Source organism: Tympanuchus pallidicinctus, unplaced genomic scaffold (genome assembly GCF_026119805.1).
Source record: "Tympanuchus pallidicinctus isolate F22 unplaced genomic scaffold, pur_lepc_1.0 scaffold5, whole genome shotgun sequence".
NCBI lineage: Eukaryota > Metazoa > Chordata > Aves > Galliformes > Phasianidae > Tympanuchus > Tympanuchus pallidicinctus.
The window spans coordinates 46,390,769-46,408,488 of NW_026294769.1; positions in this window are offsets into that span (position 1 = coordinate 46,390,769).

Here is a 17,720-nt window from a genome sequence, read left to right on the forward strand (position 1 = left end):
TAAAGAACACAAAGAAATTTTGGGAGTAAACTTTAACCAAATTAGAGATGGTTGCAGAAGTTCAGAAATCCTGAGGAAAATATCTGTTACACTTAGCTTGTGGCTTCAGTTTTACCAGTTCTGTCTTTTTCCACATAAGCTTGTAACTTTGGATACAGAATTTTTGCACCATTAAAAAAAATAAAAATAAAAAAAAAGGAAAAAGAAAAAGTGTTGATTGTAACACCTGCAAATTCACTGTGACAAATTCAACTGTTGGAATTGCTAGCGAATGGAACAGTCAATTTTTAATAAATTATAGGAAAAGAAAGCAACTACCTCATAGGAGCACAGGCAGGAAAATTTGGGGAAGTACCTTGCTCACACTGTAGTTGCATAATGACCTTAGATCTTGATGGCTTGGGATCATGCTCTTGCAGATAAGAGATATATAGGCTGAAATTTATAGTATAACATATTAAGTTCAGTGCTCAAATAATTCTTGCAAAATGATAGGCATTTTACTGTTTCTTCACTGGGAAACAGATCTCTGTAATGAACAGGCTCTTAGGGTTTATCAAATATATTACAAACTTGCTGGTTTAAAATGATGAAAATACAGTACTTATAGAGGTATTTTCAAAATATAAAATCCTGCATAAGGTTTGGTGGTGATTTGTTTTCTGTTCTTTGGTTGGTTTTTTTTGTTTGTTTGTTTGTTTTTGTCTTCTGAAAGGAAAATATACTTGTAGGATAAAAATCACTTCATCAGTAAAGGTGCTGAGAAATTATATCTAACATTGAATAGGTATAAAAGATATAACAAGAAGAATACATTTTTGAGCTCACAGAGCTACATAACATGAAAAATAAAAATAGGGCAAAGTAAAAGATCTTGATATAAAATAAGAATCCTTCCTAGACTGTACATTTTACTTGGTATAGATTCATAGAATTGTAGAAGGAAAAAAATTAAAAGGAAGAAAATACTTCTCTCTTGGTTTGTCCATGTTGAAATTGTTTGCACCAATTTTTTAACATTTTGAACATAAATAGCATCTATCTGAATGAACTTACAGCTTGCAGAATAAGGCTTTATAATTAAAGATTAAATGGCTAATGATTAGACTTGATGATCCTGAAGGTCTTTTCCAACCTAAATGGTTCTATGACCTTCCATATGAATGGCACCTATTTTTACAAATGCTACTTTTCACTTTCTTTCAAGGTAAATTTAGCACTGCTAATGAAAAGTTACAGCTGTCATTTAACCAGAAAAGGGACAATTAAAAGTAGCTGTGTTTTACTTTTGATGATGTCTCTTTTGTTACTGGTCTTTATTAAATGTGCATGAGGTGACTCGCCTTCTACTGCTTTCTTTTCGCTATCCTTTGCAAAATCTTGTGAAAGACCAAAGAAGCAAATGCATTGCTTTGTTCACTTACAATTCCCACCAAACGCTCACTGAGATCAGTTGAAATGCTCAGCATTGTACCTATCAGGACAGACTCACTCACAGATATTTCTGAGATCTGCAGAACACATCACCCCTCTATGCTGTTTCATTGTTCATATCAAGGTCAAGGTTCTGATATACTGTCCTGGGATATTTTGCTTCTGAAAGCAATTTCCAATCACATGCAGAATAGCAGTCCTGAAAACCTTTACATCTCTCCAAACACTGTATTTTTTTTCTTGTTCCTTAGATGATGCCTTTTTTGGATGGAACATAAGATATCAGCATCAATTAATGCTCGTCTTAGTGCAGTATGGGGGAAAGCTGGCATCATTTATTTGGATGAAGAGATGCCAAACTGCAGGCCATTCTTCTGCAGATATGGTATAGCCTAGACTCTGGATTTTTAACAAGAATGCAGAGGGTCAGCTACTGTGGTTCTGGCTTGTTTCGTGTATTTCTGTGTTTTATTGTTATTGCTGGTTTGTTGTTTTTTTTTCTGAGTTTTGTTTTGCATGTCAGCTTTCCATCTCATATATTTTTTATCGATGACTTGGAGTTTTAGTGAACACACTGGTGTTAAATACAGTCTAGAAAAGATACTCAGTGATCTATTGCAAAAAGACTTCTGATGATATGCAGACTCCTTATTTTCTTTCAGTTTTCTCTGCTACTTGCTAAACCCTGTGAATATCTGTCTCAGGCTACCAATAACAGGTGCTCAGTCAACCTCCTGCTGGGCTCTTTTTTCTTCCAGAAATAAAAGCTCTGGATTTTGTGCCAGGAGCACCGGCATCCAACTACAACACATATCTGCAGATAGTCAATGGCAATATGATTTTAAGTTATACTTCAACTAAATGATAAATAAATATTTTAGATCTTCTTTCAGTAACCTAGTTACTAAAACTGAAACCAGTTTCTGAAGCAGTGTTTGTAATTGCTTATGACAAGTGGTCAACAAGTGGTGGAAACAGTGCCCTTACATGTTTCTATGAGTATTGGAATTTTCAAATGATCTTGCTTTGACTACATTCCTAACCTTACCAGGCTCACTATTCCGCAGCACCCAAGCACATAGCTTTACTAGTTGAAATGGTGACTAAAACAGTCACAATTACAATACATCTTCATAGATTCTGGTGAGGCTGATTGTGAATTGCTGAGAAAATAATTTTAAAAATTAATCCTTTGGGCTGATTTTCAAAAGCAATCGGCTCACGCAACACAAAAAACAAACTCACGGAAGAGCTTGGTTTACAGTGAGGTTCCTAACCAATTTTCAGAATTATGTAGCATGTCCACTAATTCTTGCTGCCAAGATATCACTATATTAAGAGCGAAGAACGTTTCAAAATTTGATCACAACTTTGACACATAGAAATGAGAAGTCTAACAGCAAGCTACTTGTGATCCTGGATAAAAATACAGAATTCCTTTAAATGCAATTTTGTGTAAGCTTTCTACCCCACTAGAGAGTATCTGGAGAGCTATGAGGTACATTTCATGAATTAAGAGTAGAAACTGTTCCAATTATTTGAGAGAATGTCCTGTGTGGGGTTATTAAATAAATAAATAAATATAATTCCAGTTAAAATTATTCAGCTGAGTCTATGAAAAATTGAATTGGATTTTACAACAAAGCAACTGTGTTGCAATAATACAATGTTTTGCAGTGACAGGGTTTTTTATGGTGATATTTATGTTAAATGTAGATAAAAACCTGCAGTTCTGTGACTCTAGTGGACTTTTTTTCCCCAGTTTCTTCAGGTTCACACTGTCTCAGACACATTACTCATAACTTCCAGGAGCCTTAGTCTCCTTCCATAGAGTGACTCCACAGGAGGGAGTGTTCCTCCCATCCATTCCTAACCACATTTGAAGGCAACTTTACATAATTTTGTTCAAAATCTGAAAAGGAAACTCAGATTTTTCCTGGGTTTCCTGTAGGCACGAGTTCAACCATCTCTATATTTAACTTAAATATTTATGCAGCATAAATGAATTCCATTTATTTGTACTCTCTTTTCTGGAACATTTGGACTATCAGGTGTACATTTTCCTTGATTTTCTTTTCTTACTGTTATGACTTGAGGTAGCTGGGAATATTCTGTTTGGATATGCCACTTGTTGGGAAGAAAACTGTTTCCATGACAATGAGGAAACTTTTTTTAGAACAGTTCTTTCATTTTTTTTAATAAGATTCAAAATATGTGTAGATCACTCTGAACATAATGCCTCCAATATGTTTCCCTGAAAACTACATGGGGAAAAAAAAAAAAAAGAAACCCACAGCTATAAAGAGCAAATTAACACTCTCTGAAAGAGCAAATTCTCTGCTACAAAAACACTATTTTTCAACATAGCCACCACCATTAGCTACGCATTTTCACCAGCAATAAACAAGAGTCTGCACGATTCACTCATAAAAATTTGCACAACTGGAGGTAACCTACTGTTGCTACTGACACTGCCTCACTGTGTTCACATCCACTGTTTGGTCTCCATAAACAGTCAATGCCAATAGGTGCATTTTTTTCAGGATGGAGGAATTCAGTGACACAGCTTTGCTTCACATGCACTTCCACATCAGGCCTTTTTTGTCAGACTGCCCTTCAGCTGCCATCTGTTGCACAGCAACAAAATATAATGGAATGTTGGCAGGAAGGTTCAGCCTCTACTGCCATACCACCAACATCCACATCTAATTCCACATGGCCAAGATAATAAAATAGTAGGTATTACTTTTGGAGCAACCTTCGTGTGTGAATATCTATTTACATTCCTTCAAAAATCAGCAGATTGCACACATGATTACATTTCACATGTATTTAATGCCTTTTTTGCATGTGTGTTGTTTGATTTTTTTTTTTAATTTTGATTCATAATCCCATATCAACAAATAAAACTCTACAAAGCAGAAAATTATTTCTCCCTATGTTCTACATGGAAATATGAAGGAAAAATAATTGTTACAGAATATGCATAAATGACCTCACTACCTGGATGGTTCATGTTTAGGATGCTCTACATTCTCTGAAGATCTGATATAGTCCTGGGGTCCTTTCAGAAGGCTGACCTGAATTACTAACTGCAATTTGAACAGCAAGGGAGAAATCGTGGGTATTTTGAAATTAATAGCAAAACTTCCAAGGTTTCAAGGGAGCTAGGTTTTCATCACAAATATGTCTAACGTAATAATATCTAGATCATCAAATCCCTCATCCTGGTCTTTAAGCTCTGGACTTCTTTTTTACATTTACCACTGAATAGTTCATAATTGTAATGAGAATATTTTTCCCCTCTTGATGTAACATCTCAGGGATCAGCAAATCTAGGTGGTCTTTCCACCTTTAAAAGAACTGAAAAATTTTAATGGAAATTGGAGCATAGATGAATGAGCTAACAGCAGGGTTCAATTTTAATGACAGCAACAAGGAATTCTGTAATTAAGCACATTAAGGCAGAACACCCTCTTTGAATTTCAGAACATCTCTAGTTCATACTCTAACATCTGTTTTTCTTAGACTGCTTTAATCTGCATCCTCCCTTCAGGCATCTTACATTAAGGGCTTGACAGACTTTCCTAGCTGACAGTAGCTGGCATCCTTTTAATTGACAAGGGAGACCACTGTTGAAAGAGATTGGGAAGAGCATTCTCTTTTCCCTCAAGGTCTAAATGCTCTGCATTTGCAGAACTCCTGCAGGACCTGCTAGCTACAGACTCAACCTGAAAAGGCAGTTTTTGCAGAATCCAGTGAAGAGCTCAAATGAGCTTCACATTTGTTCCACTCTCTTTTACTTTGGATTTTTGTCAGATATCCCAAGAGAGGAAGTTTTGTGTTTTATTCTTCATATATGTGTTATTTTAGCAGAACGGGGGATAATCTCCATTTAAATAAAATACTGATGCATGTGCTTACATTTCATTAAAATCAGATACAAATCTATCTAAAATTCCTATATATTTGGTTATGAGACTGAAACTATCTTTTTTGTTTGTTTGTTTTCTGTATTGTGCTCACTGGATATGCCTTTGTAAAAATATGAAGACGTAGAAAAACATTGTTAAAAACAATAAGCAATCAAAAGAAAATAATTTACACCTCATTACACCAAAAGCATTCACAAATTTGCCATCTAGTCACACTGGCTTTCTTAGAGTTTTTACACATGATGAGAACTAGTTCATTTAGATTGTAAGCTCCTGATTAAAGAAGCTTACCTTTGTGAGAGTATTTGATATATCTGGTGCCTCATCAGTAAGAGCAGCAGTTTTAATCACTTGTTCTTGCAAATGTTCTTGCAGGTGTCTATTATTTATGATTCTTGATTTTATTTGCCTAGTTTAATGGCCTCTACCCGGTGACCTGCAAAGATTAATAGCATAGATTCTTTCTAAATGCTATTTTATGTGCATTGTCAACTGTTGTATTTTTCATTATCTGTTCTCTCATCAGTACACATAGTTAGGTGCCACTGACTGAACGATCCATTATATTTATACATGGCTTTCAAGAAAAACTGAACTCCCAGTCACTAGGGCTACTGCAGTGAAGTCACAACATTTATGATCTAAACTAAGCTGATATTTCCACTTTTGCAGCCAGTGTTCCTGGTTTATATTATTTTAAACTTGCAAAGAATGAAAATGGGTTATCCAGATGATTCTTATAAAAGAAAACAATGCTCTAGGTCTTTCAATCTCATCTTTCTTCATTTCTAAAACAAACCAGCAGCTCTAGATAAAATTCTAGACAAAATATTACAGTCGAAAAAGCAAACTGGTAAAGGCATGCAACATAAATTAAGCCTTGCTATTAACAGATTTTTGAAAACAGAAACCTTGCTGAGATGTTCAGGAGACATTTGTGAAACACTGGCTCAACTTCTGCTTGCTCACTTTATCTGAGGTATTCTTTGAGCTAGGTTAAGATTAGAAATGCAAAATAAACAAAATGTTGAAATGGTAGCAATTATTATAAGCTACACTTTTAGCTCCAGTGTACTTCTCTGCTTTATTTGTTGGTTACATTTGATGAAAATGTGTTACCAAAAACAAAAAAAATGGCACTTTTCTTTGGAAAGATATGGTGTCAGACACTGTATACTATTAAGAAGTGGAATATCTAGGCTTAATATCATAGAAAAAATGCACAACAAATCTAAATAAATGATACAAATAACTTTCAAGATGAGATGTGCCTATCAAACAAGAACTTGTTCAAATGAAAGTGGTTTTCCCTAGCGGCTTACTCCAGCACTCATAAGCTGGACCCTGCAGCATCGAGCATACACCTGACTCACTGTTGCCCGGCAGAGGACTCTCCAGCACTGAGGGATGCTCTGCACTGCATTCCCCCCAGCACACCCTCAGGACAATATTTATTTAATCAACCTAGAGTAAACTGAATACATAGATAAACCATGCTATTTTGCACACCTCTGTTTTGAAGAGCTGTCCAGGATAGGTAAAGTTGGCCAGTGCTATGAGAGACCCTAATTATTTTTTTTGCTCAGAAACCACATGCAAACTAGTTGGCCCTTGCTGTCTCTTGTCATCCGATGTTACAAAGCAATCTACGCTGTCTGTAAGCTTCAGAACACATACTGACAAAAGAAGTAGTTTCCCTGGTAACAAGGACCATATGAAAGCTCTCAGAACATTTCCTCCCCAGGAGTTAATTTGTTTCAGATGGGAAAGGTGATTACTTACAAGAAAAGAAGGAAAACAACTGAGCTATTTAAGGATGAAACAGTAAAGAGTAAGCAGTGTTATTTGTTCCTCTTCTACTATTTTCATTTATATGTATGTGATTTATGTGCATACATATATATATATATATTTATGTATATATATATATATATATATATATATAAATATATATTGTTGTGAACTCTCATTGTGTAAGGGCTAATAAAATCTTGTAATGGACTTAGCCGTAAAGAACTTCTATGAGAGATTCATCACATTACCAAAAAATGAAAAATAATCTCTCGAATGAAATTTTTAAATATTTCATACAGATTCCAAGCATTTGGAAAGAAATAAAATACTAGAATACTCATGAAAACAGGACTGGCCAGAAGGTTAGGAAATGAAATGCAATGGGATTGCCAAAATAAATAAGTTGCAGAATAAATAGTGGAAAAAGTCACAATAATATTTAAAAATAAAGCTACCTACACACAAATATCTGTTAGGAAAAGTTAACTCTTTTTCTTCTAGAATAACTGGAAGCATTGTGATATGAGTGATCTGGATGGTCTTCCAAATGTAGAGAGTGGACTACTAATAATTTATGGCTTACTATGTTCCTCAAGCAACTACTGAGTGACTGTGAGCGTAAGGGAAAGTTATCTGTGCATTCATGAGCCAGAGAGCAAACGTCATCCCCAAATGAGCATGGCAGAAGCAAGACACGTCGCAACAGTCATACGGTTGGATGTGATGAGTGCAGTGAGTGCTTGAGGTGACTGCTGATTCAAGAAATGTATATTTCCTTAATTGTTTAATGACGGAGATCATTTGTTATAACATTTCAGTGAATAAGGATTTCCGTGTGCTTTAACAAGATCTGTTTCTCTGAAATGAAATGCCTAGACATCACTGTAATAACAAGCATCAAAATAATTAAGTACCTTTAAGATGAGAAATGTGACTGCCTAGATGCAATTATTAAAACACAAAGTCTTCTTTGTTGGAACTTACAAGTTTTTCATCAGCTTGCATTTTTGGATTTTTAATTTTTGAGGGTTGTTTTTACAGACATATAGGGAAAACCAGTGTAAAGATATACATTTGCTTTGGCCTTCTCAGAACACTGAAACCATTAAAGTTGTGGTAAGTTATATTAAAAAGGTTTAGGTCTCTACCTGCTTTGGCATAACTCTGAGAGACAGTGGTAGTAACAACTATTTCATATTACTAAATCTTTTTTTTCCGCTTTTGGTTCTTACCATCATTAATTCATACGAGTTTTTAAGTATAATATAAACATTCTTCCTTTCAGCTAAAGGTGGTGTGAAAATTAATACCTATCTGAGAAAGAGAAATCTAATAACAATAAACATATTTCAAACAATTTCACCGGAAATTTAAAAAAAAAGTGAGATGTCTCTTTAATGTCTTCAGTCCCAGAAGAAAAAGCATGAGTAAATTATTCTTACAGTTCAGTCACATATTAAAATTGTCTGAAGGAATTCCTATAAATCTTATTCTTTGCAGTATTCCACGCCTCAATTTGGAAACTTGAGCTGAGCTCCAGCAGAAGGTTGTGGTTTTCTTACTGAAGAGTTCTGCTTTCGGGGAGTATGCGTATTCCAGATTTTCCTCTTGATTTCAAAGTGTTTCTGGTTACAAATCAAGATATTTCTTTTGTTTTTAAAAGACATGACTGACTTGGATGAAAACTTTGAGGAATGTGTAAGTGCCTTCGACGTTAAGACTGTTTTAAAAGTGATTTAGGTATACTACTTAAAGATGGATAAATAAATAAACCAAAAGATTACCAGTGTGTCCAAGTAGCTTAGTGCTCACTGTGGGATGGCCTATTACTGTATGGATCCATTCTCAGGATAAGCTGTACGATAATCCCACTTTCCTAGATGCTAATGCAATTGATGAAATCTCTCAAACTTTTCTATCAACTTTTCTGTCAAACTCTATCAAACTCTATCACACACTGGTGGAGTCCTGCCCACCTATGATTGTGCTTACTTTCATAATGGCTGCTGGAGGAAATTTGAAAGTTTGAAATATTTCCTTACTTCATTGCTTTGTCTTTTTCCCTTTTTCTTTAGCAGAATTACTTCAATAATAGACAGTAGAAATATTTAGAATATATTTGCTAGTGAACACAAAGTGAGAGATTTGTTTTCACTCTCCTCCTCAGAGTTACTGTTAGAGTCTGCCAGTTTTTTTCTAAGAGAAATAAAATTTCCCACAGCTTCTTATTCCCCCTTTAAATTCTTTGTCATTACTAAATGACTGCTTGTTGAAGAGCCCAGTATCTCCTTTATGAAAATACACTCACACACTCGTTTACTGCTCAATCTTTCCTTTCTGAACATCTGCTCCCTTATTGAGACGATTCTCTTAAATAATCTGTGACATCTATTTCATTTTTGTTCTTTTGCTGATAATTTTCATACAGGATCCTTCTTCTCTGTCCAATTATTTTTGGGCAAAAAGCTGTTAAAAGTCAATGATGCAGTTTGTAGCAACCTCACTGACTTACCTGAGTGTTAAACACTGATGATCTCGTCTTCTTTGAGCTCCTACTTTTGCTAAATGTAGAAGTTCTAATATATATGTAACTTCAAAATGAAGGAAGATAGCAAATTTAAAGAAAAATAAATTAAGATCTTACTCCTAAAACTAGTACGGAAATATTTTTATTGCTACACTAAGTATTACTTATTATTGTTGCATTTGATGGTTTATTACATCCTATCTATGTATATTTGGGGTTTGTTATGTATTTGAAAAGCAACCATATCAATGAAATAAAAAAATAATACATGCTCTGATATGCAGCAATGAACTCCTATGGTAAAGAAAATCCTCTATATTAACATCTAAGCATAGCATTATTTTTTTCTAATTGATTCAAGATGTATTTTATCTGCTTTTTCCAAAGGGCAGAACAGGAGTACATGCCAGCAGAATAGCTCTTGATACCATAAAGGCATCAAATAAAGAACATAATTTCAAACTAAACACTGGAATCCTGTCACAAACTAAACACTCCATCTGGTGCCATTTAACTGAAATAACTTCTTCAAGGCACCACTCCCATGAAACATACAAACTTCAAACAACATTATTTTACTACAAATGTGGGCTATAAAACTTGATCGAAAAAAAGGAAACCATAAAGTCCTCAAGTTCCCTCCGAGCCTGATCTAGAATCCAGATCTTCCTGAATTAAGTCACTTTCAACATGTTGCAACAGATCTTCAGACGATTAGTGTCCCAGCAGATATAAGTTTTATTTTCATAATTCACTCTCAACTTGGCTAGGAATGAAGTAGCCACCTCCACATTTTTGGCAAGACAATTTTCTTTACTGGAATAAAGGTCTGCCTCTTCAGTGGGATGTTTGGCGAGAAATAAAGAAAAAATCATATCTGATTTCCTTTACACTTGACTTCTTTTTATTTCTTTCAAGCTTTAGCAAGTACTCTCTCTTCATTGTTCAAGTCCTCCAGCCAAAAGTATAATTCCTTTGTTAGTTCATTTTTTATACATTCACATAGCCAATCTTCTATATCTGCTTTGCAAATATTGTACCTTTTTAATAGCACTGAAACCTCTGGGATTTTGAAGCCTCTCCTCTCCTCTCCTCTCCTCTCCTCTCCTCTCCTCTCCTCTCCTCTCCTCTCCTCTCCTCTCCTCTCCTCTCCTCTCCTCTCCTCTCCTCTCCTCTCCTCTCCTCTCCTCTCCTCTCCTCTCCTCTCCTCTCCTCTGCCCTCCCCCCTTCTCCCTCCAAGGGGAGACCTTATTGCTCTCTTTCAATACTTGAAAGGTGCTTACAGCGAGAGCGGGGTTGGTCTCTTCTCACTGGTGACAGGTGACAGGACGAGGGGAAATGGCCTCTAATTGTGACAGGGTAAGTTTAGGTTGGGTATCAGGAAAAACTTCTTTACAGAAGGGGTTTTTAAGCACTAGAATAGGCTCCCCGAGGAGATGACTGAGTCACTATCCCTGGGTGTGTTTAAAAACCATTTGGATTTGGTGCTCCAGGACAGGATTTAGCAGAGCTAGGCTGGTATGGTTAGGTTGTGGTTGGACTCAATGATCTTTAAGGGCTTTTCCAACCTGAGTGATTGTATGATTCTGCTCTTCTTTCTTTCTCCTCCTCCTTTCCTGTTCCTTTCCTCTCCTCTCCTCCTCCTTTCTTCTATTTTGATTAACCTCAAAACATTCTGGAATCTGATATCCCTTTATTACTGGAAGATTATTATGCCAGCATTATAAACCTCTATTTTATTTTCCAGCATAACAATGAGTTTTCTTCTCTTTTACAGAACTGTAAATATTCATCAGTGGTCTCTGCCCATTATAAAACTCTTGTCCTTCAAACCTCTTCCTTTTATGCTATTTATATACCAATCTAAACTCTGGACTCACTGGTCAAATTTAAACTCATGAGTGCCATCATGATATTCCTAGACTCCCGGGTATGAGAAATATGAGAAATACTTAAGGATTCAGAGAGCAAAAATCATAGCTCAAGAACAAGATCTCTGTAGATTTCTATAGTATACCATAATCTTATTGCCATCTGTAACCTGATACACAAAATCTGTCTAATTCTTTTCTGGAACAGGTATGGCACAAAAATCTGATGGAAATTCTCTGTCTTAGGAAAGTAAACTAATGAGTTTATGGTCTGCTTGTACTGTGGAAGAAGCCATATTTTGTCTGATGTTCATGAAAGACAGCAGGCTTGAAGAGCAAAAATTTACATACTGTACTGGAAATCTACATGCTTTGGAGATAAACACAAATAACTACCTGCTACTTTCAATTAGCTTTGCTGTCCATGACATTAAAGCCAGGGTGGTTAACCAGTATGCATTTATTAAGTACAAGACAAACCATGATCACAAACTTAAGTAAAAATAACAACAACAAAAACCACACAGAAAGCTGTAACCAGATGAACAAAGATTTACATTATTTTGCTGCTCAGTTTTATCCCATACCACCTATAATAGACTAAATGTGCTATTAGGCATTTCCATGGTGCTACAGGGGAATTATATAATAAAAATCTAATAGAAATTTTAATAGTGGTGATGTACCAAGGCTGATTTTAAAATGCTTATAACTTTATTTTAAATTCCATGGTACTTGCAGGGATATATCTAAGGTTTAAGTGGAATGAGATACTGTGGGAAGCTCTCAAGGGTTCCTGGAAGCAACTTGTTAAAATTCTTTCCCCAAATTGAAGGGAAGTTGAGGATAATTTTAAAGCCTCTGATGCAATTTCTGCTTTCTCTGACTAGAAAAAAACATCCTCACTTGATATGAGTGGTCCCTGGTAGTCATGAAAACCACTAACAAAGAGTAATTTATTTTGCTTTTGGAATGTATAGCACCAGTCCCAATTATATTATTAAAAATGTCTTGGGGAAAACATAACCCAGACAGCTAAAAGGCTTTTTACCTTCACTCCATTTTCAATTACATGAGCTGAAGTTTGAACTGTGCTATCACTGGGCTGCACTGTTTTTCTTCCTTGGTCTTAACATTTCTGAGTTTTTTGCTTGTTTGTTTTTTATGGGTAAGCGTATTAATAGAATTTCTGACCTAGGAATTTTCTCAAAGTGAAAGAATGGTGGGCAATTTTAACATAAACTATAGGAGAAAATGTATGTTGATGCTTGAAGGCAGTTAAGTGTGAAGAATGCATGCATTATAGCATTTTCCCTAGATGTACGTAAACACACATATAATCCTAAAGATTTTTTAATTGACTTTGAAATAACTTTGTGCTTTCATTCCATTTTATTCTGTATTCTATTGTGCCTTTTACCAATACAAAAAGACTTCAGTCCTATAAATAAACAAGCACTACAAACAATTGAATAGTCCCATTATTTTCTGGGGGAACCATTCATTTATTTGAAGTGAAGCATTCACATCCATAAATTTTCTCAAAGTGTTGTTGTCTATGTGGATCAGAGTTATAAATGAATTTCTATTCCAAAAACTATGGCTGAAGTCCTACTACTTCCATTGTAGTGGCTGCATCAGAAGAGTGATGGCCAGCAGGGACAGGGAGGTGATTGTCCTCTTCTACACTACCGTCATGAGGACCCAGCTGGAGTACTGTATCCAAGCTTGGGACCCGTAGTACAAGAGGGATGTGGGACTGCTGGAGTGGGTCCAGAGGAAGGGCCACAAGGATGATCAAGCGGCTGGAGTACCTCTCCTATAAAGAGCTGAAGGGACTGCACTTGTTCAGCCTGGAACAGAAGAACTGCCGGAAAACCTCATTGCAATCTTCCGATATTTAAATGGGAGTTTATAAACACAGGGAAATCACCTTTTAACATGGGTAGATAGTGCTGGGACAAGGGGGAATAGTTTTAAACTAAAGGAGGGGAGATTTCGATTAGATGTCAGAGAGAAGTTTTTTACTGAGAGAGTGGTGAGGTGCTGGAACAGGCTGACCAGAGAAGCTGTGGATGCCCTGGCCCTGGAGGTGTTAAAGCCCAGGTTGGATGGGGCCCTGGGCAATCTAGTACTTATCTAGTGCCTGGTAACCTTGCCTGTGGCAGGAGGGTTAGAACTTGATTATCCTTGAGGTCTCTTCTGATCCAAGCTATTCTATGATTCTACGATACACTGAGGGAGTTGGGCTTGTTGAGCTTGGAAAAGAGAAGGCACCGGGGAGACCACACTGTAGTCCTTCCAGTAAATGAAAGCTATATACAGAAAAGAGATCAACTTTTTACATGGTCTGATAGTCATAGGACAAGGTGCAATGTCTTTAAACTAAAAGAAGGGAGATTTAGGTTAGAAGTTAGGAAGAAATCTTTTACTCAGAGGATGGTCTGGCCCTCGAAACAAGAGAGGCTATGGATGCCCCATCTCTGCAGGCATCCAAGGCCAGGCTGAATAGAGCCCTGGGCAGACTCATCTACTGGCTGGCAACCTTGTCCAAGACAGGGGGGTTGGAACTAGATGATCTTTAAGGTCCCCTCCAACCTAACTCGTTCTATGATTTTATGATATTATATGACCAAAACATACTTTTAATTTTGCTTGCAGTTTATTCTCAATCACTATATAACAAATTCTAGCTGTTGGAAGACCTCATACATCATTTGAAACCTTAAAAATAAGTGTTTAATTTTACAAGTTCTATGATTATGAAAATTACAGATAGGTAGTAATATTCCTCCAACTAACTTATTTATTCTGTATCTTTTGTTTTGCACTGAGGTAAAGTGTGAATATTGACAAAAAAAAAAATTAAGACTTACACAAAAAAGAAATGATGAGAAATGCACTCTGGTCTTCAGCCTTTACTTAACTGAGTGTCTATGAAATGACTTTTAACAGATGATATGCTAATAAAAAAAATCATTGATGTGAAACATTTATTAGTAGTATAAAATTCAGTTTTGTCCACACTGAATGCCAATAACAATCTTTTTGTTGGCTTTAATAGCATCTAATCAATCACATAATCATAGAATTATAAAATCTTTTGAATGAAAGTGACCCTGAAAGGCCATCTAGTCCAACTCCCCTACAATGAAGGGGAATTTGGCCAGTCTTAAAGCTCTGTAATTACCTCTCTGCATTAAAATATTTTTAAGCAAATGATTTCATAGTACCATACTCATTACCATCAGTGCTACAGCTAGTAACACAATGAGCAATGTATTTTTTGAGAACTTTCACTTTTGTTTAAGTTCAAGTGTTAGAGATTTAATCTCAAAGCACAAAGAAATGAAAATAATAAAATACGTTAGTATTTTTGTTTAGCCTCCCTCACATCACAGTGAGAGATGAACATGTTTAACTGTGGTATCAGTGATGCCTGCTACTTGTATAAAATTCCAACTAGGTAAATGTGTTGAACTTTTAAAATAAATATAAAATTTGTACATAAAACTGCCATTTTCAAAAGCAAGGTATAAATTTGCTGACATTATAATCAGTAAGCCTCTATAGTAGCAGAGTTAAATGGAAAATGTTACGTATTTTTCACTATCTCACCTTTAAATCTGCAAGTATTTTAGCTCCACAGCTGATGCATTGTGTCTCAGTCAGCCTGCATTTCTTTTAGGCATTTCTGTCATGCTCCAAGGCACTGACATCATTCTTTCCAAATAAATTAACACATAGAAGGGAATTAAATTGTAAGCAGTTTTATTCAGTTACATTTTCAACTGATATCATGGTGCCATAAATGACCACAATATCTCTCTGTTTTTCCTGCTTTAAAGAAAGTTAAGTTATATAATCAGAGCTCAGATGTTCACCATATGTAAAAAGTCCTTCAAAGATGATGTAGGGTGATGGTCACTCCTAAGGAAAACATAATTTGTAAACATCAGTTGGATGGAGCAACTTTTAATTTTATTGCTTAAAGTAGCTATGACAACAGAAACACAAGACAGTGTTTGTTGTGCATAGTCTCTACAGGCTTTGAAATCATAAAATAGAGAAGTAGACATACTCTTGAAACTATACTTTCTGCAGGCACTCAGAGGAATCCTTGTCCTTAGCTGGCAAAAAATGCAAGTCAACTTATTTTTTATATCTTCACATTTAACTCTGAAACAGGCCACAGGTAATAACCTTCTTAAGGAAATTTCACATTATGAGAGTATTTCATCAGCCAAAACTGATGGACTGCTACAACTGGTTTTATAAGCAGTTGATAAGCATTACTAGACTGTACATATATATCTTGCTACAGGCTATAGTGAATGCAGCTTTCTAAATAACATCTATGATCTGTGACCACAGATCACATCAAGAAGCCTGATTTATGGTGACAAAGTTGTAGATATAAACATGCTTTCTCTGAAATCAGAGGTAGAATACTAGTGGATTGAATTTGCCAGCTTAATAATCTTAGCAATTGTCTTTGTCAGTAAGAAATATACATAAAAAAAAAATAGCTGGAGGAAAATACTACAACTAGCCTAATATCTTGTAGTTCAAAGCTCTTGAAGAGTGATATGACAAACAAAAAATGAAAACCTGGACTAACTCCTTTGATTCTATTTGGCTCAGAAATCATGCTTGATTCATCTTAACAGAACTAAGATTATTTGCTTCATCTGAAAATTTTAGGCTGTTCTATAGCTGAAGTTACAAAAGAACCAGAAATTAGCCTCAAAACTGGAATTACAAATACATATAAATGGAAACTTAGAATTACATAATTAAAGTCGCTCTCTGTTAAATTTAAAATTTAAATCTTCATACAATTGAGATTTGAATTCATTCTTTGACAAATCATAGTCAAAACTAAGATCTGTAGGGGACTGAAGGTGAGATGCTTTTGATCTTTAAAACTGGCAAAATACATGTAGAATTACCCCTTGGAACATATGTGGTGACGTTAGTCCATATGGCCCCAGGAAACCACTGAGAGATTTGTTATTTCACTTTAGGCTATATTTATTCATTTGTTTATTTATTTGGAGATTGCATTTTAAAAGTATAAACATAGTAGTTTAAGGACAAAGGTTCAACCTGAACATCCAGTTTCCTTGTGGGTTTCAGATAAATTGTTTTTGTGATCTTGCTCCTAAAAATGGAATTAACTGTAACACAGCAGGCATTGGGTAATACAATACTGATATTCAAAAACAATTAAAGTGGCCTCAGCTTTATTAATAGCCAGGGAATATTCTGATTTCTAAAACAGATGCTTTAGTTATACCACAGAAATTTAATACAACAGTTACTATAGAATTGAGCCTTAGAGCTCAATAGTGAGAGTTATCGATCATTAATTCTCTTAAATAAATTGGCTTTATTTGACTATTCAGTCACAGTACTTAAAAAACTAGGTTAATGATTTAAGCCAGAGATGCGTAATAATAACTAACATAAATAATAACTAACTGGGACTCCAAGAACAGGAAAAATGCTCTTGGAACAGGTCCAAAGGGGGCCACTAAGATGGTTAGAGGGCTGGATCACCTCTCCCATGAAGAAAGGTTGAGGGAACTGGCATTGTTTAGCTTGGAGTAGAGAAGGCTCCAGGGAGACCTCATTGTGACCTATACTTGAAGGGAGGATATAAACAGGAGGGGGAACAACTGTTTACAGGGATGGACAGTGAAAGGAGAAGGGCGAATGGTTTTAAACTGAGACGGGGAGGTTTAGGTTAGATATTAGGAGGAAGTTTTTCCCTCAGAGGGTGGTGACACACTGGAACAGATCACCCAAGGAAATTGTGGATGCCCCATTCCTGGAAGCATTCAAGGCAGGCTGGATGTGGCTCTGGGCAGCCTGGTCTGGTGGCTGGTGGCCCTTCCTACAGCAGTAGGGTTGAAACTGGATGATCATTATGATCCTTTTCAACCCAGGCCATTCTATGATTCTATGATTCTATGATACCTATTAGTACAAGTCAGATGAATAAATCTTTTAATTGGAAGAGTAGTTTTATCCCATGCACCAAAGTGATAAATTAGCTTACGCCATATTAGGGCACAACCGTTCAAGACATTTGGGGATAGAACACATCACACACCAGGGCAGCAATGTGTAATGAGAGCCCATAAGAAGAAATAA